Raw genomic sequence first — 24,985 nt, forward strand, 5'->3', positions numbered from 1 at the left:
TCTCTGGCACAAAGTCTTGTTAATAAGGTCCACGGAGACAGATTGATAATTCTTTTCTTTTCGGTCGGTGCTCACACGTGTAACATTTGGCACGTGACGAGGCGCGCGATCGAAGAAAATATGATAGAATGATCAAAATAATAAGCAAAAAGTGTAACATAGGCGTAGGAGCAGCGGGACCTGAAGGACACCCGGTGTACAGCATGTATTTTGCCCCCCCCCCCCCCCCCATCTTAACTCCCCGTCGTTTCCCGCACTTTTAATTAAAACAAGAGTTTTTTTTCCTAGAATTAACAGAAAAAGCCCATTTGAGAGAGCATTTATATAAGTATATAATTTACAGGGGTGTAAAAAAAAATTTCACACCACTCGCCCTGCAGGACTAATAGCCAGTAATATCTACCCGCCCTTAGTGGTCAGCCACTCGCCCTAATAATTGACACTTTTAATACTGTCACTTTTATGAAAGGAGTATTATGTACAATAGTATTATTTCCCGAAAAATATTTATTTTGAAAAGTGTCTAAAAATTTGGACACAATAACCATCGTCCATCCACCCGTGTTGAAAGAGATGAAAAAAAAAACGTTAAAGATTATCGGTAATTATTCAGTTGATAAACTAAGTAATTGACCTTGTTTTCATGATCAATTTACACCCCCTCAAAGAGCTAAAAGAAGTGTGTCAGTATCTTGACATCTGAAGTGGAGATCAAAGCGGTATTTTTGCTCGAGATTGTCATGGCATTACGTCATGTTTTTTTCGCGCCGTGTGACACATCACTGTCTGATCGTACCGCATCGGTTCTTAAAGGTAGTCAATCACATTAATTTTGAGGAACATTTTCTGACATTTTTCAGTATTTATATATTCTGTTAGAGATTTATTTAAGGAACGAAAAGACCCATTACATAAAGTTAGATACCTATTGAAAATGTATGATTTATTACTTCTTAAGAATTTTGTAATTATCTCTCTTTAATACAAAAGTGTTTAAAACGTGGATTATTTCTTTTAATTTCAATATAATTTCTAGTTTTACATTTGCATTTGATATATATTGGAATATTACAACTATCTGAAGCAAAAGGCAAGTTTTGAAACAAAGTGTAGCTTTGGAATTGATTTATTTTAAATCTATCTGGGTTGCGCAACCAAGATAGACAAAGGGAGGTAATAATAATTTTATAAACTTGCATTTCTAATGAATTTGGCAAGATATGTTCTTGTCAATGCAAATCTTTTACAGCTCTAATACAGTAGTGCTTATATTCATAACATTCCTTAGGCAATGTATGTTGGTTGGGCAACCAGGATAGGAAAATCATAGTTTAAAAATTCTTCCAGTGAAAATCTGATGTGTATTAAGAACTTGATAAACACAAATAAGTGTAAATTATCAGTTGGTAAAGTTTTTAAAAAATCTGAAAGTTGACCAAAATCTGATTAACCACCTTTAAAATTGCTGAGAAATAGAAATCAATAAAAAGTTTCTTCTTTAATTTGTTATCAAAAGCGAATGTGCTATATCCCGTATAAAAGGTAAATGTCTCAAACGATAGTTACTATAGCGGATATCCTACCTCTGTGACCTATTTGCCCTCAAGGAATTTACATTATTGTTTGACAAAAAAAAAACTTTTAAATTGTTGGTAAAAAAATACATGTACAAAGATTCATTTAAAACTTAATAAAAACCGCAATGACATCACATTGCTTTATTTTAAAATCGCATTTCTATTTACGTTCACGAGGTCACATAACCTATTCTGCCGCACTAACAGAAATCTGTTTGCCAAAAATCGTTTTACTCTATGTATTGTAATTGCTGCCGCTTTTTCATTATTTAAGATTTTTTTTTTCTGTTTTTTGTTCTTTCTGGTCAAAAGTCTGAATTTTATGCCAAGAGTATTCATCATTTATTTACTTTTCGAAAGAAATAAGTAACTAAGATCGCGCTGTTTGAATTTTTACAAATGATTGTATGAAAATTCGACCGTTTTTATAGAATTTTGCCTACATTTCTGTCGATATCTTATTAAAATCATTATAGAATTCAAATAGTATTATTTCTCAGGAGGTGTTGAAACTTGAAGCGAAAATGTTAAAAAATGAATGCACTACGCACGGTTTTTGTGTACGTGTCGATGTAAATTAGATATTTAATACGACAGGTCGCACGTGCTTGTGGAATGGAAAATTACCGGCATGACGTTTTGATATCTTTACGATTCGCGGGTAAATTCCAGTCAATCCAGGTAGCGACTGAACCATCTCAAAGTTTGTAGGGGTTTTGGAGTTGTAACTTCTGAATTTTGGTAAAGTAAGGACGTAAAAAACCACTCGCCCGATCGGTCGAGTATACAGCGAGGTCCACTCGTCCTACTTAACTCGCCAATGCGAGCGGGCGAGTGGAATTTTACACCCTGTCAGTAAAACGTTAAATTGTTACCTTTGAAAAAGAGGCCATTGTCCGTTCTACATTTTTTATCCACAGTGGTGACTAAAGGAGTTTACATGCAACATAAATATGGAGTCTTAAAGAAAAAAATTTGTTTACGTTATTACTTTTCTGTATGTTTTCACTGGTCCAATATAAAAAATTGGCCTTTCAGTGGAACATTTACATAAACTGATGTTTCTTTATAAATTAGATCTGGGTCCTAAATATAACTAAAAAATACAGAAATGTTAACAAAATTATTTAGGAAAACCCAATATTTCTATTTCTAAACGGTCAAGATAGTTTTTGTAACTATGAACGTATTTCAACGCAAATATTTCGAGTAGTAGACATCTAACCATTTTATGTTTAAAACATTTTTTCCTTGTCCTGTCCGTTCAGATTAATGTGACGTGATTGAAAGGGAATATCCTGACGGACTGCGAAGTTTAGTTTCCACTTTTATTAATTAAATCCATAAAAATACTTACGGGAGGTAATATCTATCTAGGTCACATCCACAGAAGTCAAGTTATATTATAATTTTCCGGTTTAACAACAGAAAACATAATATAAGAAGAATACCCATGTGTTATTAAAATATCGAGACGCTCGCGCGCACATTTGTTTTTAGAATGCCATTGATTTTTGTGTTTGTTTCTTTCTATTTTCTTATTCATTTATTTATTTATTCATGTTGAGGTGGCCTGACATGAATTCCCCAAGAATTAGCATAATACGATAACAAACACAGTATTTTCAAATATTAACTCGGGCGTTTTAATTTTGAGTTGACCCCTAGTTTATTGCGCTACGGACGCCGCCATATTGGAAAGTCGACGTAACGTCATATAGCATTACGGCCTATGGGGAAAAAAGAAAAATCCAAGATTATATCTTTAAAATACACTTTATTGAAAAAATGAAAAAAAGGTCTAGAGATATTGATGTATGGTATATAAATATGTTTTTTGGACGATTTTATCGATACTGATAATTCAGAAACGAGGTAAACGTAATAGGTGGAACAGACTTTAGACTAGCTCTTAGACTATGATATATATTTTTTAAATTTTTATTTTTAAAAATGTGAATATAGCCAGTCTATATCCTATGTCCAATTTCATAATATTACGATCAGTTCTCTGAGAAAATCTCTAAAATAGACTTGCGTTTGTCACTATCACATGAAATAAAAGAAAACATTTAAAAAAGTTGGAATTTTGTGACAAACTCTTTATTATCAGTCTAGTGGCTTGACTACTAAACGACTTATTAACTTTATTTGCTCACCTACTTTAGCAATCTGCTAGCCTAGCATACTGTTTCTTGCATACCAGACGGGGATTTCCGGTATCTTTACCGGTGCTGGAAAAATCCGGGGTGTAAGATGACTCTCGTGCTGTAAATGACGTATAACGAACTACATATATGTAGAAGATTTATGTAGTAATTTATGTATTATTTAAAAAACGGAATAAAAATTCAATACCTTGACAGTTCCAATTGGTTCTTGATAGAAATTTTTTTCGATTCAAATCACGTTATTTTATCAAAAATTCGTAACGTTACGCTGCAACTGATAAAACAAAACCGGAACTAAACATTGTTGTTTGTTTTGAAACGACATGACGTCTTTCCTGTTTACGGACGTTGGTTTCCCGCGCTTTGTTTAAATACACTGCCATAAGAAATAGTTCTTAAAAGAAAGGCGTTCGATTGATTTTATTTTTATTATTATTTCTTGAAATCGGTATGCAAGAAAAAGATTCTGTCACTGGTTATAGGTGCAGATGGAAATATCCGGCTCTCGGGTAACTGTTTAGGCGGTAGCTCGGCAGGGAGCCTCGTTACCGCCTAAACAGTTACTCTCAAGGCCGGATATTTCTATCTGCACCTACAACCAGTGAAAGAATCTTATATTCTGCAACTCTTAGAAGAAATCCTAATGTAGCAATGCTCAGGTGTTTACTTGTATCTACACAAAACAAAGACCTACATAGGGTTTTAATAATTCTATAAAACTTTCTATTAAGAAGAAAATTCTCATTTTTTTTAAATTTCCTTCCATATAATAAACATTTGTCCCTTATAATATATGGTGGCTGATTTCTGCCATTTCGTGTGTTCGTGTCGGTGAGGCGAAATGTCGAAGTAAAGAAAACATGAAAGGTCGAAAACAGCCTACTTGTCGAGGCGAATACAAGAAGTAACGAAACATTGAAGGCGAAATAACGAAATTTTAGAGACGAACACACGAACTTTTGTATTTATCACTTTTCGTGTCGGCGGGTATCAAAACTTCGTGTTGTCGCCCTTCTTTTGTCGTGTCTCCATGTATTCGCCTCAAAAGTCGAAAGGCGAACACATGAGAAATAAGCAGTTTTCGACCTTTTGACTTTTCGTTACTTAGACCCGCCGACACGAACACACGACAAATGTGCAATTTCGTCCTTTGGTGTATTCGCCTTCCGGTAGGCATGCGCATAACAATTACACATATGCTGCTGAAATGAATATGCTATCTAAATAATGTGTTTTACCATTTATAAAAAAAATATTTGTCCTAAAACGAAAGCTAATGATTTATATTCCATAAAAGATGTCATTGTGTAGATATTATATCGCTAATATTAAATTTACATTCTAACATGGCTCGATTTGATTTCCAGTTAAGCAAAGAAGAAAATCAAGCTCTATATATTCTGCGATAAACAACGGTTGACGAGCGGACCGGTAAGAGAGCATTATGACGTCAATTATGACGTCATATTGCCGCATGACGTTCGATACATTACTCCTCGCGTAAACGAAGTCCAGTATAATATCTATTAAAATATATCAATGAGCATGTCAGAATGAAAACAATCAAGGCCTTCTTGTTATTTATCGTCTAATTTACCACGGTTCATCGTTCAGATGCTTCAGTATTTAACCACTCGGGCTAACGCCCTCGTGGTTCAATTCCTACGCATCTGAACTCTGAACCGTGGTAAATCAGACGATAAACAACTCGAAGGCCTTGATTATTTGTTAATTAGACGTTACGCTCATTGTTGGCGTACATTAGCGTAACTGACGTTATCGTCGTTTTTAGCCGTTTAGACGTTAAAGGGATTACTTGAGGTGGTTGGACTACAGTTTTCATAAATCGTATCGTTTCGATATTTAAGGAAATATTTGATATAGATGTACTATATAATATTTATTCCATATAATTATTTATCAGACAGTGAATTATATTGCGGTGTCCAGATACAATTTTAATACATATACATTATTTAGTTTTCAAACGTAACGTCGACGTTACATTAATTTCACGGCTGTGACATCTCGGCTAGATTTTGCAATTTTCATGTGTTAAATTTAATTCATATTCAACGTAAGACTTATGCATATCAATTTGCAGACAATTGTATGTACTTTCAGACTGTAGCCCCTGTTTTGTAAACAAATACATATTTCTTTAAATATTTCGGCACGTAACAACTTCGTAATTTTATTTTTTGCATTTTTTGACACGTGTGACATCGCGGCTAGATTAAAGTATACATATTTTAAACGCCATTATCAAAGTCAATATACGACAAAAACTTACTAATTCAAAATTAGAATTTATGTACTTTTTGTCAAAATAAATATTATAGAAAGCATACAATAGTTAAAGAAAGTACAGAAATTTTAACAAATCCTGTCGAGGGAAGACATTAAATCTTACGTTTTAAGTTGGATATGTCTTTTGCTTCCTGTTTGTTACAGGAAGTATTGAACAGCAAATGACTGCAATGACGTCAAATATAGTTAACGTCACGTCACCGAGTCTTCTTATTTGACGGAAAAAAAATAATTTTATGAATTTACCAAGCCGTTAAATAATACGCATTGGTGAATTCTGTTACATCTTACATGACGTTTTAGTGGTGTTTTCTATGATTCTATGTCGAATTAAATTTTTACTAATTGTTAAACGTAAATGCGATCATATTTACTAACAGGGAAATTGTTTTGCCTTTCTTGTGATATAAGAAGATAAACAACTGTATTTCTAAAACGAATTTCATGAAACATTGAAGTGAACGAAACTGAAAAATTTCCGATGTTCGCCAACAACGTACGCAACGTCATGTAGGCTACATACAGTAAGCTTCTGTCAGTCTTACGGGGCATATCATTACGCCGACCTGAACTTTGAATGCTATCTAGATAATGTGTTTTACCATTTATACATTTTTTTCTCAGTTTATGATAGAAAATGTTTCATATGCAATAAAACATGTCTCTCTTCAAGTATTTCAGTTCTGGTATAAAATTCATATATAAGCCGCGCCATGAGAAAACCAACATAGTGCATTTGCGACCAGCATGGATCCAGACCGGTCAGGATCCATGCTGTTTGCTTTCAAAGCCTATTACAATTAGAGAAACCGTTAGCGAACAGCATGGATTCTGATCACAATGCGCGGATGCGCAGGCTAGTCTGGATCCATGCTGGTCGCAACGTTTTCTCATGGAGCGGCTCATATACATTATGCCCCATTTTGCGCCATTATTATAGTGTATTAAGTCAGACCCTACACGGTACATTTGTCGTTTGTTTGTGTCGGCGGGTCGAAGTAACGAAAGGTCGAAAACAGCTCAGTTTTCGTTTGTTCGCCTTTCGCCTTCCGAAGGCGAAATAACGAAGTTTTAGTACCCGCCGACACGAAAAGTGATTAATACAAAAGTTCGCGTGTTCGCCTCTGAAATTTCGTTATTTCGCCTTCAGTGTTTCGTTACTTCGTGTATTCGCCTCGAATGGCGAAAGGCGAACACACGACAAATAAGCATTATTTCGACTTTTCGTGTTTTCGTTACTTCGACATTTCGCTTCGCCGACACGAACACATGAAATGGCAGAAATCAGCCACCATACTTATAGCAAGGTTGTTAACTAGGTGAATACAACAAAATAGTTTTACTGGTGTATGTTCATCCTCTATGAAGGTGTTTAACCATTTATTCACTGTTTAAGATAAACAAAAACAGTTGTCTCGCTTTGATATTGCTATAAAAATGCGCACATATAAGCAAAAGACACTTCAAGTATAAATGGACAAAATATCATCTTATAACATAACACTTACCTGGAAAATGTATTACAAAGTAAACCTTTAATTGTAGCTCATTGTATGATACAAGAGAGCAAACTCCCAGGCAGTGGTTTTACCAAGAAGTCATGGGAGAAAATAATAAATGAGAGATTTTGTTTTTGTAGTATAATCTATCATTTTTATATTCTGGTTAGACAAATTATGCATACGTAAGGATCTTTATTCTCATTGTTTGTATTTCCTTCAATAAAAACACAAATATTATGGAAGCTAGTTTGAAAGTTTCATCGACAATTAAATATAAAACACTACTGAAGAAGAGTAAAAGTTGATTTGGAAGAATTGAAGCTATATGAGCCGTGCCATGAGAAAACCAACATAGTGGGTATGCGACCAGCATGGATCCAGACCAGCCTGCGCATCCGCGCAGTCTGGTCAGGATCCATGCTGTTCGCTTTTAAAGCCTATTGGAATTGGAGAAACTGTTAGCGAACAGCATGGATCCTGACCAGACTGCGCGGATGCGCAGGCTGGTCTGGATCCATGCTGGTCGCATACCCACTATGTTGGTTTTCCCATGGCACGGCTCATATGATAAGAACATAATGACTACCCTCTAGAATTTGGGATCTTCAAAATTTACCGAGAAAGGACCCTCCCCTCTCCTTCTAGAGAAATTTACAACAGTTCTTTTAAAAAAAAATGACATGACCATTTTATTGAAAAATGCTCTTAGACAACAGACAAAAAAGTAAAATGCAAGTAATAGTATTTATATTTTTAATCACTATAATGAAAATAAAAGAGTTAAAATACTTTATTAGAATATAAAATTTTCATTGACATTTATATATATTCATCAATGCTTTTTTGCTCATTCAAAACAATTAATATTATTTACAAAGTATAAAAAATCCTTGCACCATCTTTTGAATATTTTAGACGGATGAATATTTCACTGATTTATAAGGTCGTAATTTCGTATTTTTTGCGAAACAGCATAAAGTAGCTCTAACATAAACATGCATTTTTGCAAAAATAATCGTTGATCATAGTAGCCCTTCTATAAAAGGCATTACATTGAATCAAGGTCCTTTCTTGTATGTCGGACAGGACTTTCTCGTGTTTTTTGCCGGTGCTAGAAAAAACTCGTCTTACACCCCGGGGTGTAATTCATGAATGCATGCGTGAATTCATACGCTACTATAATAAAATAGTGCTTAAAAGAAATAACATTCGTTTCTTCTATTAAAGAATCAATCACTAGTTGAAGATGCGGATTGAAATATCTGGCTCTCGGCAGAGCCTTATTACCGCCTAAACAATTACCCTCGAGCCAGATATTTCCATCTGCACCTCCAACCAGTGAAATTAAATATTGTTATAAGGAACTCTATATTAGTTATTTCTATGTCTGCAGAAGACGATAAAAATTTCGTCTTGAGAAAATATTTTCTACAAATAGGATTTTTCTTTTGGAGGCATAAATGGGAATAGCAAACTTGTCCACAAATTATCTATCGTACAAATAAACATCGAACATTTTCATCTCTAACTTCCATATTCTCGCTAAAATTATTCTGACCTGGGTTTGTCCAAAGCAGAAGCAATTCAGATTAATTGCGAGTTGACCTACGATTTTTTAATTTACAAAGACGAAATTACGTAAGCACCGGAAATATTGCATATACATATAAAATGCAGTTATTAGCAAATTAATCATATATATATATATCCATATAATCGTTTCAAGATCATTTATACACTAATTTGATTTAACGTCTCTTTCAAAGTGTGTGCGGTATCTTCTAGTTTTCTAAATTGATTTAACCTCTTTCCTAGATCAAAGTACCAAAAACTCTTTGGAAAATTAAAGGTTAATAACGATATTTACACTTTTGAAAATTTCTTAATGTCTTGCTTTTAACTATTGACGAAATTTTGTTTAAAGGGACCTAGCTGTGTTAATTTAAACATGCATTTATACCGGTGTAGAACATTAGACCTAATCGTTTTGGATTCGGTAAATTTCAATAAAATCATATCAAACATCAAACGACTGAACGTAATTGACTGTCTAAATCAATTAACTTTCGGTATGCGAGTGTATTAACCATATCATCGTTTAATATAAGTGACATCTTCATAACCATGTGAAATTAAGACGTATTTGAAATATTCAGTTTCCAAACCACATCTATACAGCTAATTTCTTTTATAATTCCAATGTTACAAACATCATTTGAGCCACATAAATGATATAACTCAAAATACTTACCATTTTATCTCATTACAAAGTTCACAATATTACTGCAAGTCTAAATGCTTACACAGTTTAGCAAAGTGGCAACTGGAATTATTTGACTTGTTTAAATGTTTATTTCACAAGAAAGCGAAATATTTCTTGAAGAATCGCATGGTTTTGTCTGACTGATCTAAATCTGTTGCGGTAACCCCCGAACAAAAAGAGGATTTTTTTTGTATTTGGATACCATTTTACCATGACAACATACAAGTACATGAATTAAAAATATAAAATAGAAAAAGTGGAAACTCCTAAGGTCGCTCAACAAGACAAAAATGTTGCAGGCTCGTTTTGATTGAGACTGTTAATGGACGGTAGTGGAAATGCAAGCTACCGTCCACGCCCTCTAGGTTGACCAGAACTCAACATTTACACATGCTACAAGTATGGTAGTATTGCATAAGCAACATCATTTGTATGTCTAGCTTTTTTAAACGCTCTAGTAAATAGATAATAAAATGATATGTGTGATGGTGTTGAGCCCGTTTAATTTATAATGCCGATGAAGTACGCTTTGATGTTTCGGCACATATCAGCCAAGGACTTAACATAAGATATCAGAGTACGCGGATAAATACTACTAGATCTACAGATCATTTACTGCTAGTAAGATAAAGTTTTGTTAAAATCTTGTTAAATTGGAAAAATGCCTTAAATATTCTCATGAACAGGCTCAATCAAACCGAGTCTGCTATTATTCTTCTTGTTGCATTCTTTGCTTCCAAAATATCTTTTTACAGATTTTATTATTGTCATGCCATACAAGAAGTCAAATAACAAGAATAATAATAAACCATTTGAATCTATAGTTTTCATTTGAAATTAAGCATGACTTTATAATACAATAGCATGAAAAACGTTCTCGATAAGCAAAATCATGTAGGTTCATTTGTCCTGTACAAACTACCGTTTGTTTGGCGGTTTTGAATGTTCAATGTATCCAGATCCTGATTTTATCTATTGATTATTTGCCTACTTTCCATCCACTTAATTCTGAAAAGCTTCTTTTTGGTGCATCTAACTTGAATGACGCAGAACATCAAACCATATTTAACCCTTAGCCTGCTGGCGGAAGATGATTCTGCCTTTGCGACCAGTGCAGACCAAGATCAGCCTGCACATCCGTGCAGTCTGATCATGGTCTACACTGTTCGCTATTCAGTCAGTAAATTTTCAGTGAAAACCCCTTTGAGTAATAAGTGGTACTGTCCAAATTGAAAGATGGACCAGTCCATTAGAGAAATATAGCAGGTTAAGGGTTAATGAAGAACAAACATACATCTTTTACTTGAAGATATATTCCGTCATCGGTTTAGCCTACATAATGTTGACGTAGTGGGAAGGACTGTTTATAATGCTGACATTTTTTTAAGTCCAACCCATGTGCTGTTTGTTTTGGGGCCTTTTTTTCATTTCTGTAAAAACAACCAAAAAAAGGTAAGAAGGCTTAAATTTCCTAAATTTTGTGACTTAATCATGCATAAAAACGAGGTGACAGCACCGTATAGTTACCTTTTCTCGACTTCCATGTAACGATAATCAGTTAATTACCATACTAGATCTATAATACCACTTTTAATATGGCGGAAATTGATGTTAATGAAACATACTGGTCTCTTTATTTCCATAAAAAGAAATACAATACGCTGCAGCTGCTACGTTTGTACTATGAAAAACTATATTCACAATACGTAGTACCAGACATATAAAGCGACACAACATTTAAGAGTTCTGCAACATCGCGACAGCGAGTACGTATACCGCCCTAGTTGTCTGTATCTAGTAGAGTTCAAGACAGTATCTTAATAATGAATATTGCCAGGTTAATTTCAAGTCTAGTCTAAATACCTGCATAGCTTCAGAGTTTAGACTAGGGTCTGGAGACGAGTTTTCTCAAATCAAAAGTCAACATAGATCTCGTTGTATCTAAATGTTTATATTATTCGAAAGTTCAATGAAATTCTTTCCAAATAAACTGTGGAAAAAGTATAACACTTGTCAAGAGTGATCTAGAAAATATTATTATAAATAACAACAACAAGACAGAGTCTGAGAGCCGGATATCTGCACATACTACAAGGGTATACGTGGCTAATATTTCTGAAGAAGAAGCTCTGTAAAGTGTTTTTTTTATCTCGAAAGACTGTACATTATTTTTGTATGAAATTAAAACTTTCTTCCTGTAGAATTGGGGTAAAGTCACTCTAAAGGCTTTTGTTTGCAATAAGTACACAGTTATTCAAAAACACCTATTTACTGGTTGAGAATTCTAAAACATATACAACAGCATTGCCTGCGAGTGCCAACACTTTTCTCTGACTGCATGATATAATGCAATATGCAAGAATAGTGTTATTTTTCCTGGCCTTATTACTAACCTGTTAATGATGAAAAATTGTATAAAGTTGTGTTCAGTTACTGTATTCAAGAATAGTGGAACAAAACAGAAATAGCTCGAAGAGTACAAATTTTCTACGATACGAAGCACCATAATTTTAACAAATTCAAGAAAAAAAGAGATAAAGACTTGTTTACTAATCTAATGATATTTAATAATTAAAAACAGTACAAGGTGGCACAGCTATAGATCTTAAAGTTTTCAAGAATGTATACGTAAAACTTGTAATAAAAAATAAGCCACAATTCTGATAAAATGTAAGTCAGAGTTACAGGTCTTTGTCTACATACTTGCCATGTGATGTTAAACATGTGTGCGAGTTTTCAAAAAAAAAAAAGTCTGATAGAATATCAAAAAGAATTGAACATTAACAAATGTGTTAGCCAAGGCCGACGCCGACGATCAAGTGAGCAAAAAGGTCAGGTTTTTTACAGTAGTCTAAGATAAAAATTATAACGCCATTTTAAATTGATGGTGATGAAACTTCTGAAATACAGATTAGGAAGATCCTTTAGAAGCATAGAATGCAACCTTGCGAAGTAATAGCTGACTCAGTTTGACTAAATCTGTTTATCAGATGTGATAGAGGCTAAATCTGTTCACCAGAGGTGATAAATGTATCCCAACCCTCGCGCAATAGCACCAGTTAAAGCGGAATTCTTTGACACTATTATATTGAATAGACTGCACGATCCCAACTGTGTTGTGATAGTTCATAAATCTATAAAGAAGATCGTTAAATACTTGCCTGATGGTGATTTAGATACTGTAGGCTTACTTATTTTAGCGGTGTACTAATAACAGCGCTTTTAGCGCTATCGCACGTGCGCTAATTCATGTCCGAGCATTAATTTGTCCAAGCATTTTCATGTACATTGTCATTTGATGATGTTTTCTTCGAACTTTTGCAAATAATTACGCTTGAGAGTTTGCACTAGTAACACTGCTTGCTAATATTTTAAGGTTCGAATGATATTCCTGTTTATTGTTCATATTATTATTTTAAATATATGATCATACAAAATAAAATATTTAAGCTTGTAGTTTGTGTTTTTTCTCGTTTGATCAAGTTGTTATCGATTTCCGTATCACCTTCGGGCATGTCTGTTGCTGCAGTCGCCCGTTTACGGAAAGGTGTGAACGTTTGTATTAAGACACAATGCATGTAGGACAAAGGGGATTCAATGATTAAAATGTGTGACAATCTCGTTTTATTTCAGCAATTATAACTAGTATACAGAATATATAACACGCACATTATTATAATGTAATACAAGAAGAGATTTACGGTATAACACTTAAGTAAATAATTTCAAATAAATCGTACTTTCTTTAGCCCGCTAACAGTGAAAAAAGTTGATTTCATAATCGGTATGACGTATAATTACAGCAGAAACACATTACATAAAAATTGCCGACGGTTAAGTGTATTTCCGAATATTTTCGTGAATCTCCGAGAGCCTCATCTCCGACAGCGCTAAAATTAGAAATTAGCGGTCTCGCAAGAGCGCTAATTCACGTCCACGCATTAATTAGATATTTCACCAAAAATTGCGTTTGTGCTAAATTTTTGCCGCGCTAATAAATGTATGCCTACAGTAAGATCACAAAACGTTCTCCTTTAATTATTCGGTAAATCAGACTTAAAAACTCTTTTAAGGACATTTCAAAATCTTATTGGCACACGCATTCTATACAGTTAAAGAATTTATCAACTTAAAAGTAGTAATTGAGACTAAATCAAAGTATGTGGTAATACACAAAGTGTAATTATTTATTTCCAAATGTTTTAATTACCTGAAGCATGCAAAACACAGACTTCATATTTAACAGAAATATCGTGTATTTGAATTGGGTAGGTTTTGCTCTTCTGTTTATGTTTAAAAAACACTTCACTGCAAAATTACGTGTCCGAATGTTATGTAAATAAAGCCAGCCATTTAAGGCTGAACACCACTAAATGCAGTCCCTATATAATTCTATATAAACCACACTTCAGAACCAGCTCTGCAAATCCATTTTCTAATATATCAGGTCTTGGCAGCCTACCATCTCTTAAAAGCTGAATGTTAGTGCAACAAAAAGAACTAAAAGAAAATAGGGTGTTAACTTTTATATAAGAAAACTGTGACCAGATGAAAACTCACCTTCTAAAATACAGCAACTTTAACACCGGTTCCGGCTTGTTGACAGTGGTATCCTTGCACCACTTCCTGTTTTCATAACTGCTTATCAAACTTACCCAAAATGAACTTATGTCATCTACACAACCTATATCACTTATAACAATCAACATCAGTGGCACCAATCAATGTCCAATGAAAAAAATAAGGGGATAAAATGTACTATATTTTAATTGGGTCTACTTGTGATAGACCTCGGAGGCTTACACTGTATTTGGTAGTGATCAACCTTAATAAATTGCCTGTCCGAAATGATAACGAAATCCCATCTCAATTACCTTCAAAATGTACAAACAAGTTACTTACAGTATGCATTTTATTTTTAAATAGGATATAATCTCGATGACATACTTTTGTGCAGGCACCCGTGTTATCATTTTGTTAACTAGATAGCTATTATATGATTTAGAGCGCTATTAATTTGACATTTATGTTGTAACGCTAGTTTATGTTAATTTAATCACTTAGAAATATATTAAGTTTAAATTGAATTTTCTTCAAAATATCAAGCAAATGGCAGACCACCCGGCATCAAAATTGTGTAATTATGAAAGCAGAGAACATATTCAGGATCTTCAATGATCTGTGTAGGAAAGGGTTCCCTTGCCTAATTGGTGGAAACTTATTATTGTTTCACTGGTATAAAGAACAAACTTCTCGCGCGCATTGTGGCGTTGCAATTTTGACGTATATAAACTACGTTTTGAAATGGAAATCAAGAAAAATGATCACAAATATCTAAGCCTACTTGTGTCAAACAAATGTTTTCCTAACCCTCAGGACAGCATGCATAATAAACCTATCTAGCGCCAGGTTTCACATTTCCCACTGTCCCTCTGCGAGTCTACCGCTAGAGTAACTTCGAGTTATTTCGACCGTATCTTGAATTAATATCTGCGTTGAGACACGCATAATGTCCTTGAAAAAAATCTTTAAGTCATTTCTTTGATGTCATAATTATATATGACATCAAGAGAACATCTTGATCACCCATGCGCACTTTCCTTTTCCGATACGCTCATCGGGCAACTAAGACCTTCAAAATCATTTGGAACGAAAACAGCACTAACAGTTTGTTATAAGAACGGTCAGCGACGCTAAGGTATATAAAACTACTCTTACAATTGCATTTTGACCTTATTTAACTCCCTGAGGCCGATATCGTAACATACCTGCTGCGGCGGGATAAGAATTACCACCTGACGTCGAAGAACATTATCTAACCTTATCATAATCACACTCGCATACAGTCAGTTGAAATCATGCTGGGATTAACTTGGGTGTAAACTGAAATCATGATTAACTTGGGTGTAAACTGAAATATACATTGAAATTTTCACTTCGAAATATTCATAATTTTAACACACCTACTGCGTTTAATAGATATTTGAACATTAAATTCCCATAAATAGAAATGCATCATTAACACTGAATATTTACATCAGCATTACATAAATTTACACCCGTTTTTGTGTTAATATCAGTGGTTTATTTTGATGTATAATCTATTTCTAAACATGTACACAAATGTTGTGTGTCACGCGCTGAGACAGTTAAGTTGTAATATTTACATCCATCTTTGAATAATTATTAAAGTTACAAACATGCGTTTATTTACATATACTTTTTTTGTATTTTATGAAACATGCTTTGTTGTGTTATTTTTTATCCATTTGTATCGTATGTAATGTAAGTGTACCAATATTTCAGCCTTCTAAAACTTAACATTTTCCGACCATTCATTTATCTGATAATGGAATCGCATCGTCGGAATCATCATCCGACGGAACTGATATTTCAGAATCAGCATGATAATAAATAAATATTTTCATCATTTTAAGAAAGATCTCTGGCCGACAACATTATTTTACTCTTTTGAAATACAGTATGAACGAAACAGCGGAGGTCGTCTTTTTATTTCATTTACATTACCGCATAGTTACAGACATTTATTTTAACAAGGGAACTAATTATTAGCACAACCCGTAATTATTACATCAAAGAAATAATAGCCAGTATGCAAAGAAATTTTGCTTTTGTCAAGATTATCAAAAATCAACAAGTACTTATCGCAATCATCATGATCTCGGTGCCGCGACTATACTCATCAATCGCCGTCCTGGGGAGTCCTGATAACGCGCGTATAGTCGCATATCGACGCTACAGGGGTAGAAAATATAACGCCTATAGTCGCATTTCGGCCCCAGGGAGTTAACCGAAATATAAACAGAAGTTTATTTGTTGTTGATATTCAGAAAAATATTCCATGCATGACCTTAGCTAGGGGTGACGAATTTGCACGACAAGGTATAATAGCACTGTCATGCAAATTCGACATATTATTCAAAATTATTAGATTATATCTTCTTTAAAGGATATTTACGGCATACAAGTGGTTTAAGCGTTTTACCATATCCAGTGCTTCAATCACGCTTTCCTAATTTCGTCCGTACAGATTCTTAAAGTATGTTGACCTAAATATCGAGAAAAATCGGTGGAAGCTGACGTAGCTCGTTATGTATAACCTCTTCTATCCGTCCGAAAATAAAACCACGTTAAAATTTCAGAAGTATTTTAGCATAAAATCTGACAATAGTTGAATTTCTTACGAACAAACTGACAACAAAAATCTGATTAAAATTAAAAATGTAGCAAACACCGTTTACTTTTGTATAGTATGCCAGATCTGTTGAGCATAATATATGATAAAAGTATATCTTACTATGTAGTCAAAACGAAAAGTATTTGTATCATTTTCACCATCATTAATCTTAAGAGTTCAGATATAGATACCTATAATTAAAGTTATAATTACTTGTAAACTGATCGTACGTAGCTTTTTTGTTAAAAGTAAAAGATATCGTATGGCAACGCAAGGGTGTGAATTTGATAGTTTTTCATTTCATAAAACATCGTTAGCAAGGCAGTAAATCTACATTTGTGTCAAGCTTTATTTGAGGTGCGTTGTAATGTTTAAGGTGTCAGCCGCTCAACCTGGAGGACGTGGGTTCGAATCCCACTGGGATCACGACCATACCTTCTCATATGACACCAGTAGTAGTTTTTCCAGAAAGCGGACTCAAAAGAAAGTGATTCAAAAGGCCTTAATCTTTCGTCATAATCGAGGTAAAATAAATTAGTATAAAGTAAGTTATTTATGTTTTTGATATACCCGGTGGATAGCTAAAACACCCGAAATATTCGAAATATTGGTTAAAAAAAATTTATTTATTTTGAAATTTTAAATTTTTTGTTTATTTCAAATTTTGTAATTAAAATTGTACGTCAAATATGTAAACGGGGATTTAAAGCATGTTGGTCCTTTATGATATTTAAAAAAAATGTTACCAAAAAATGTACAAAGTTTAAGTTTTTAAAATTTATTTGCCCCAACTAGTCACTGATGTACTTTAAATTCGAAAGGCCAAGTAGAAGGGAAAGGTTTTTGAATGTTATTTAGTAAAGATATAAAATGTACAACGCTAAACTTTTTCATTGCAAAAAATGCACCATAAACTGCCCATAGAGGGGTTTTAAAACGTAGTATATAACGAGGCTTTTTCGGAGATTTGGGCAGCGGTCAGGGGGGCAGCGGGGCGGGGGGTTTTTAACCCGACTAATCCCTAACCCGGCTTAACCCCCTCGTAATGGGGAAAGGGGGCAGCGGGGCGTGGGAAAAGTTAATAGGACATCAGGAATTTGGCGTTTAGGCTCTTCCTACGAATCCAAACCCGGCGCCCTTACGGTCTGTATTTTTTAGCAAACCGCATTGACAGCGGGAGCTTTCTGAAAAAACTTTTCCCGGGGAAAAAAAGCAAACATTTTTCCTTTTTTTTTTATCGGATTTTTATATAAAAATACGTCACCTTTGCAATAAATGACTGAAAGAAAAACTACCCCGACGGGCGTTGGATTTTTTTTTGGTTTTTCCTGTCAAGATTATAAAACGGGAAAAAAATTAAAAAGTCTTTACTGCTAATCAGTACAAAAAAAAAAAGCAGAAAAAAAGAAATAATAAACCAAAATGTGTAACCTTAGAAGACAAAAACATTTAGGTATAGCGATAAAGGGGGGTAATCAAAACAAAAAATTTCACAAATTTTTTTCCACTTGTAAACAACTTTAAATTTTTGGGCTGTTTCATCGAAAAAAAACGTTTGATTTTCCCAGAAATATTTTTCATTTCTTTTCCCAATATTTATTGATTTTTGGACCGCAAAATTTTATTAGGAAAAAAAGGAATAACACGAACTTTGGCCGAATATTATTATCGAAGCACAAAGTAAAATTTTTGCACTTTTGACGGTTAAAAATATACTTTTTTAATACTTAATTTTTTTTAAACAGAAATGCTTTTTGCAAATTGTTTTGTTTAAATTTAAACAGACTTTTGACATGGATACCCAATATTAGACCCGTACAATAAAAAGGAAACATAAGATAGACAAACGATAAAAGTTTTGTTTTCTATTCAGTTTTAAAATAAAAGGGTTTTTTGTTTTATTTGCATTATTTAAAGATACTAATCCCCTCAAGGAATCGGGGGAAAATCGGGTTAAAAAGGAAAAACCCACCAAATTTTGTACCGAAAAACTAATCTTTTTGTAGAAAAAAAAAAAAAATGGCATTCTATTATGGGATGAACACACCTCTATTGTAACAAATCGAAAGAAAAAACCCCGCATTGGGGGCGACTAAGTAAATTTTGGTTTAAAATTTTTTATGCAAATTCTGAGTTTACTACATTTTAACAACTGTCGGGAAAACCCCGTATTTGCTAGTCTGGCCCCCGAATTCTATGAAATTTTGATTTTTTTTTCCGTTTTCATTATCTTATTTTTTTCCCATTATTTTAAGGCCCTGAAAAAGAACTTACCCCGAGGGCCGTTGCTTTTTTTTTTTTTGGGTTTTTCCGTCTAGAATTTTAAACTCTAACAAAAAATTTTACAAAGTCATTTCTGCATAAATGTACAAAAATAGCAGCAAAAAAAAATAATTAACAACAAATCTGTAACATTAGAAGACAAAAACTTTTTATATTCGTTGTTAAGGTAATACGGAGATATTTTTGGGTTTTTAAAAAGCTTCCAAAAACTAACCCCCTCAGCCGGTTTTACAAAAATCTATTATTTCCGGTCCCCTTATGTATTTACAAAACAAAATGTAGTTTAAAAAACTCTTTTTGATTAAGATACCTAATATCTCCCCTCCGTCAATAGTACGGAAACCAATAGGGGGTAAAACAATTAATTTTTTTGTTTTATATTAAATTTTTATTATACCCCGTTTTTTGTTTTTTTTTTTTATCTAAGATACTTAACCCACTTCAATGGCACTCGTTGAAAGGGATTAAAGTAAAAAGTCCCCACCGGAATAACGAAAACAAATCTCTAGTAGAAAAACAATAGGGGATTCTTATATATAGGTGATACACTACCTTTTTGTAACGTTAACGAAAAGAATAACACCGATAATTGAGAGAAAAGTAAAAAGATAAGAAAAAAAACATTACAAAGTTGTTACTGTGAACGAAATTAGTATTAGTTTTATAATAAAAAAAAAACGAAAATTTTTTATAAAAAAAGGGTTTAAAGGGTAAAAATTAACTGAAAAGTTTACGCAAAAAAAACAAAAGCACTAAACGTACTGAAGAATTTAAAGGTATTTAAAATTGTGTTTTTAAAAATTGTAAACAAAAAAACGTTGGTGGTTTAATAAAAAGCGTTGAAAGCAATAGTTTTTCTTAAAAATGCATAGTTGAAAACCGGGATCTTCTTTTGCTTTTTTCAAACATAATAAATTTTAATTTTTATATAGTAAATTTAGAATAACATGTCTTTCATCTTTAAAAATTGACAAAAGGAAAAGCGCTGATTACAGGTAGATCTTATATTTTCCCGGTCTCAAGTTGATTGGGCCACCACATCTAAATTTACAAAAGGTTGGACGATGAACGATTTTTTAATGGCAAAAGCATAGTAAAATATTTTTCTAACCATACTCTTTTTTAAGGTACAATATGTTCAAAGTTATTACCCCCCCTCGGAGTGCCCAGTAACAGAAATGTTTTTCAAAACCTTTCTTTTTTAAATTGGTCAACAAACACTTTTAATGACTTAACAAGAAACACTTGACATAAGCCGCAATAAAAGAATACTATCGAGAAAAAATTTCTTTATTGTTTTCTATCACTAAAGTACAATTTTTTAAATAGTGTTAATCCGGTATTTTTTGGTGGTCGCGGTGTTTTTTCCCGATTATTTAAATTTTCATCAAAGTAATTACAACGATTTTAAAAATTTATTTACATTTTGTAGTTTTTCAATTTTTCTAACATTTTTTATTTGTTTGAAAAGGGTCATAAGATACAAAAATATAAATACCCCAAGGGTGTTTCTATAAAAAAGGAATAAAACATTAGTTAAAGAAAGACTTGTCAAAAAATAGGTGTAAAAAGGTATGTAAAATACCCGCTGTCTATCCATTCAAATTTAATATTTAGGAAAAGATTAGGAAAAGCGTGGTTTGCAATAGTCACAAGATAAAAAAAAATTTTACGTTAAAAAAATAAAAGCGCTAAAGTACTGAAGTAATTTTAAAGGTGAAAAGGTTTAATTTTAAATTTATCATTTATAAGTGGAAATTTTTGAAAAAGCGTTAAAAGTACTTTTTATTTCAGTGGAAAACAACCCCTCTTTATTTAAGGGAAGTCATTATTAGAAACCAAAAGGTAATGAAAATGTCAAAAAAGTCGAAAGTGAGGAAATTATTCAAAAGGGGAAAGAACCTTGAAAAAAGTCAATTTTTTAGTCTTTTTTTTTTTTTTTGAAATAGTTTTAAATTTATTTGACACACCCGTCTTTGGTTTTATTATTTTTTGAAAAGGGTATAAAACAAAATAAAAATTTGCCTCAGAGTGATCCCCTTAAAAAAAAACAAAAACAAACAAAAAGACTTTGGGTCTGAAAAAAGTGGTCAAATATGGGTCTAAAGGGATATGTAAATACCCCCGCTGTCTGTCTATTAAAATTTCAATATTTTAGGAAAAAAAAAATACGGGAAGCGTGATTTGCGATAGTCACAAAAGGCCTAAAAGTTATGCTTTAAAAAAATAAAAGCGTAAACGTACTGAACCAATTAAAAAGGTGAATACGTTGAGTGTCCCAATAAAATAAATGCGTTATCGTATTTCAGTTGTAGTTATAAATAATATTTACCCTTTTAATTTAAATACAAAGTATAATAATGGACGAAGAAAATGTTTTGTCCGACAACCCAAAGTGTTTCTTTACAATTAAAGTATGTAGGTCGTGTGATACGCTAGAATCTGTGCTTTTCTACATTTCTCGGGGTAGCAAAAGTTGGCTGTCAAAAAGGGATTATTGTTTGAAAAATTTAAACCGAGCGGAAACCCCAAAGACGCTTTATCGATAAAAAATTTCTCGGGAGAAAGAAGCGTTTACTTATTATGGCGATATCTGAGGTTTTTGACGAAAAAAAGCTGTTTTTTGACTGGGGGAGGGAAAATAAAAGGTTTTGAAATGTATGCACGAGCATTATAAAAATTTTTCATTTTACAAGTAAAAATGTAAAGTATCGAAAATCTCGCATGAAAAAAACCCCGCCTGGAGGAGAAAGTTTTGAGGGCCCCAGAAGCTTCAAGCAGCACGCATGCAAAAAGTAAACGAACACGTAAATTAAAACCTTTGAAAAATTTTTTTCCCCGCATGGCGAAAAATGACGGGGGGAATTTCTTTTAAAGTAGAAAATTGATAAACCCCCATCTACAAGTTTGCGGATTGCTTTATAAACCGTAATTGTACTTGGAAAAAAAATAGCTGTTTTTTTGCGGGGAGGGGAAAATGAAAGGTTTTGGCAGTATGCACGGCTTTATAGAATTTTCGGGTTTTCCCAAGTGATGTAAAGCTATCGAGAATCTCGCATAAAAAACAATCAACCCCGCGGAGGAGAAGCTTTTGGGGGTAGCAGAGCGTTTAACGCAGCAGCATGCTTAAAATGACAAAGTAAATAAAAAACAGTAGACATTTTTTTTTCACTGGAAAAAAAATGACGGAGAAAACTTCTTTTAAAAAGTAGAAAGGGGATCCCACACGGGGGAAGAAGAGATTACAAGTAGCCCTTTTACCTAACAATTCGGGGCAGACCCCTCCAAAGGAATTTTTTTCCAAATAGGCTTTACCTTATTAAATTTAAATCTTTTACATTTTCCCATATAAACGCATTTACTTGAACTGAAGATCAACTGTGTCTTTCCATAATATATCTGTAACGAAATTTGAATTTAGCCCTATTTTTATAGATTTAAAGTTTTGTGTTAAATGTACTAAAAAAAAAAATTTTAAAAAAATGTGTCGGTCTAAATACAGTAATCTATATAAACTGTTCGTCTAATGTAGCGATATTTTTTGGGTCGTTAAGTTAAAGGTTTTTTAACTTATTTTTTTTTCAGCAAAATTTATATAAGAATAAGTAATAGTTTAAATTTTTGGATGTAAACAGTTTCTGTAATTTTAATAACCCGTATTTTTTTAACGGGACATTATGGTTGCAAAATGCGAAGCAAATTCTTTATGATACATTTGTAAATTTTGAATGGTTTTAATCAAAAAATTTAAAATTACTTTTTTTTTTTTGTGGGAGATTTTCTTTTTATTTAAAGACTTTAAATCCCTTTTGTGTTAAAAAAAACCCAAAAAATTTAAATTTTTTTTTGACAAAAAAACGATGAATTTTGGTTTGAGTTTTGGTGTAAAAAATAAAAAAACGTTTTCTTTATGATTTTTTTTCTTAAACTCTTTTTAAAATTTTGGTATCGTTTTTAATAGGTCTTAAATTTCTAAATGAGAATTGCATCAACGATTCTACATTTCGTAAGAGAAAAAGATTTGTTTTTTTCCCTTCTTTTAGACGGGAAAACCCAATTTTTTGGTTTTTGGGCGCCCCCTGTTCCATTTTGAATAAAGCGCTATTTCCTCATTTGGGAATATAAGGCACCCAGTCACTTTCACTGATTGCCTCAAATTCAAATTAATTTGAAAACAAAATATTCGTAAAAGTGTCTTTAAAAGATATAAAATCCCTTTTTTTTAACCCATTTTTATGCTTCCGTGGGAAATTTTTTGTGGCTTTATTTGCCAAGGCCAGTTTAACGGTCATGTCCAACACGTAATAAAACGGTAGTATGGTCTTTAAACACGTCAGAAAATTTTTTTCCCAAATGACCCCAATGCTAAAATCCCCCCTTTTTTTATTTAAAACTGCTTTCGGCGTTATCATAAAAATTGGTGTTTTTGATAAACAAACGCAAAAAGTTTTTCTTTTTAAAATGATTTTAAAGTATTTTTTAAACAAAAACCTGAATACCACGATAGTAGGTAGTGAAGGGTTTCAATGCATTTACATCCCAAGTGCGCTTCAAAAAATCAGTTAATAAAACATTAATAAATCGACATGCTCGGAAGGACGTATTTTTAGCAAAAAAGGGCAACGTGGCATGTTTTCCAATATTTCAAGAAGTAAGTTAAGTAAAAAATTTAAAATTATATTTTAAAATTTGATATTTATTGTTAGCTTTTTCTTTATCAAACGCGGTTTTTGGGTCCTTTCCGTTGAGGTTTGTGTCAAGGCTCTTGGTCATTTGAAACACGAACCCCAGTGAGGTAATATCTTAAAAAAACATGGATTGAAAAATCGGTTTTCATATTTACATTTAACATTCAAAATAAATGTTCTTTACAATTTCGTTTTCCGCGAATTAAAAAAAGGGTGTCAAGTTGGCATAGTTACCGCATACGAGATGAAAAAAAAGTAGAAAGACAACAAAATAAAACATTCATGGGATCCCTGTTTTTTCGTGGTATTTTCAGAAAACCCGTATTGCTAGTTAGCCCCCAAATTCATGACAATTTGTAGGGTTTTTTGATTTAATTTTGTCTCTCTTTTCAAAACAAAAACAGGGTGTTAAAAAAATGAGTGTTGAAAAACTTTCGACGCTAAAAAAAAATTTTTAAAAGGCCTTAAAAGCCAACATTTCTTTTTATCCCATTTTTTAAAATTTTTTATTGGATATTGTTTTGTACATAAAAACCCTCTCCCCACTTTGTTTCGTTGAATAGATTATTATGGCGCCGTGGTATCTTTAAAAATCGGAGGCTTTTAGCAAAAAAAAAAAAAAATTAGCTGAGTGCAAAAAATTTTGCCATTCTTTAACAAAAAAAAAAAAAACGTCTTTTTTGGCTATATCATTAGTACTTTAATTCTTTAGTCTTACAAAAACTTATTGGTTATACAAAAAGTGTTTTCGCTTTTACAAAAATTCCCCGGGATGCATCAAAATATGCCATAACTTTAACAAAATTCCTGGAGTTAAAAAAATGACTCGTTAATAAAAAAAATCGATGACATTACAAAAACTTCCCCAAATGCAAAAAAAACTCGATTTTTTACACTATTAATTTAACGGTTTTAAAAACTTTTTTGTGACTATTGCGCAAAAAATCATTAGTTTTCAAAAATTCTAATTATAAAAAAAAAGGATTCGGTATA

The sequence above is a fragment of the Mercenaria mercenaria genome, chromosome 9 (assembly GCF_021730395.1).
Source record: "Mercenaria mercenaria strain notata chromosome 9, MADL_Memer_1, whole genome shotgun sequence".
Lineage (NCBI taxonomy): Eukaryota > Metazoa > Mollusca > Bivalvia > Venerida > Veneridae > Mercenaria > Mercenaria mercenaria.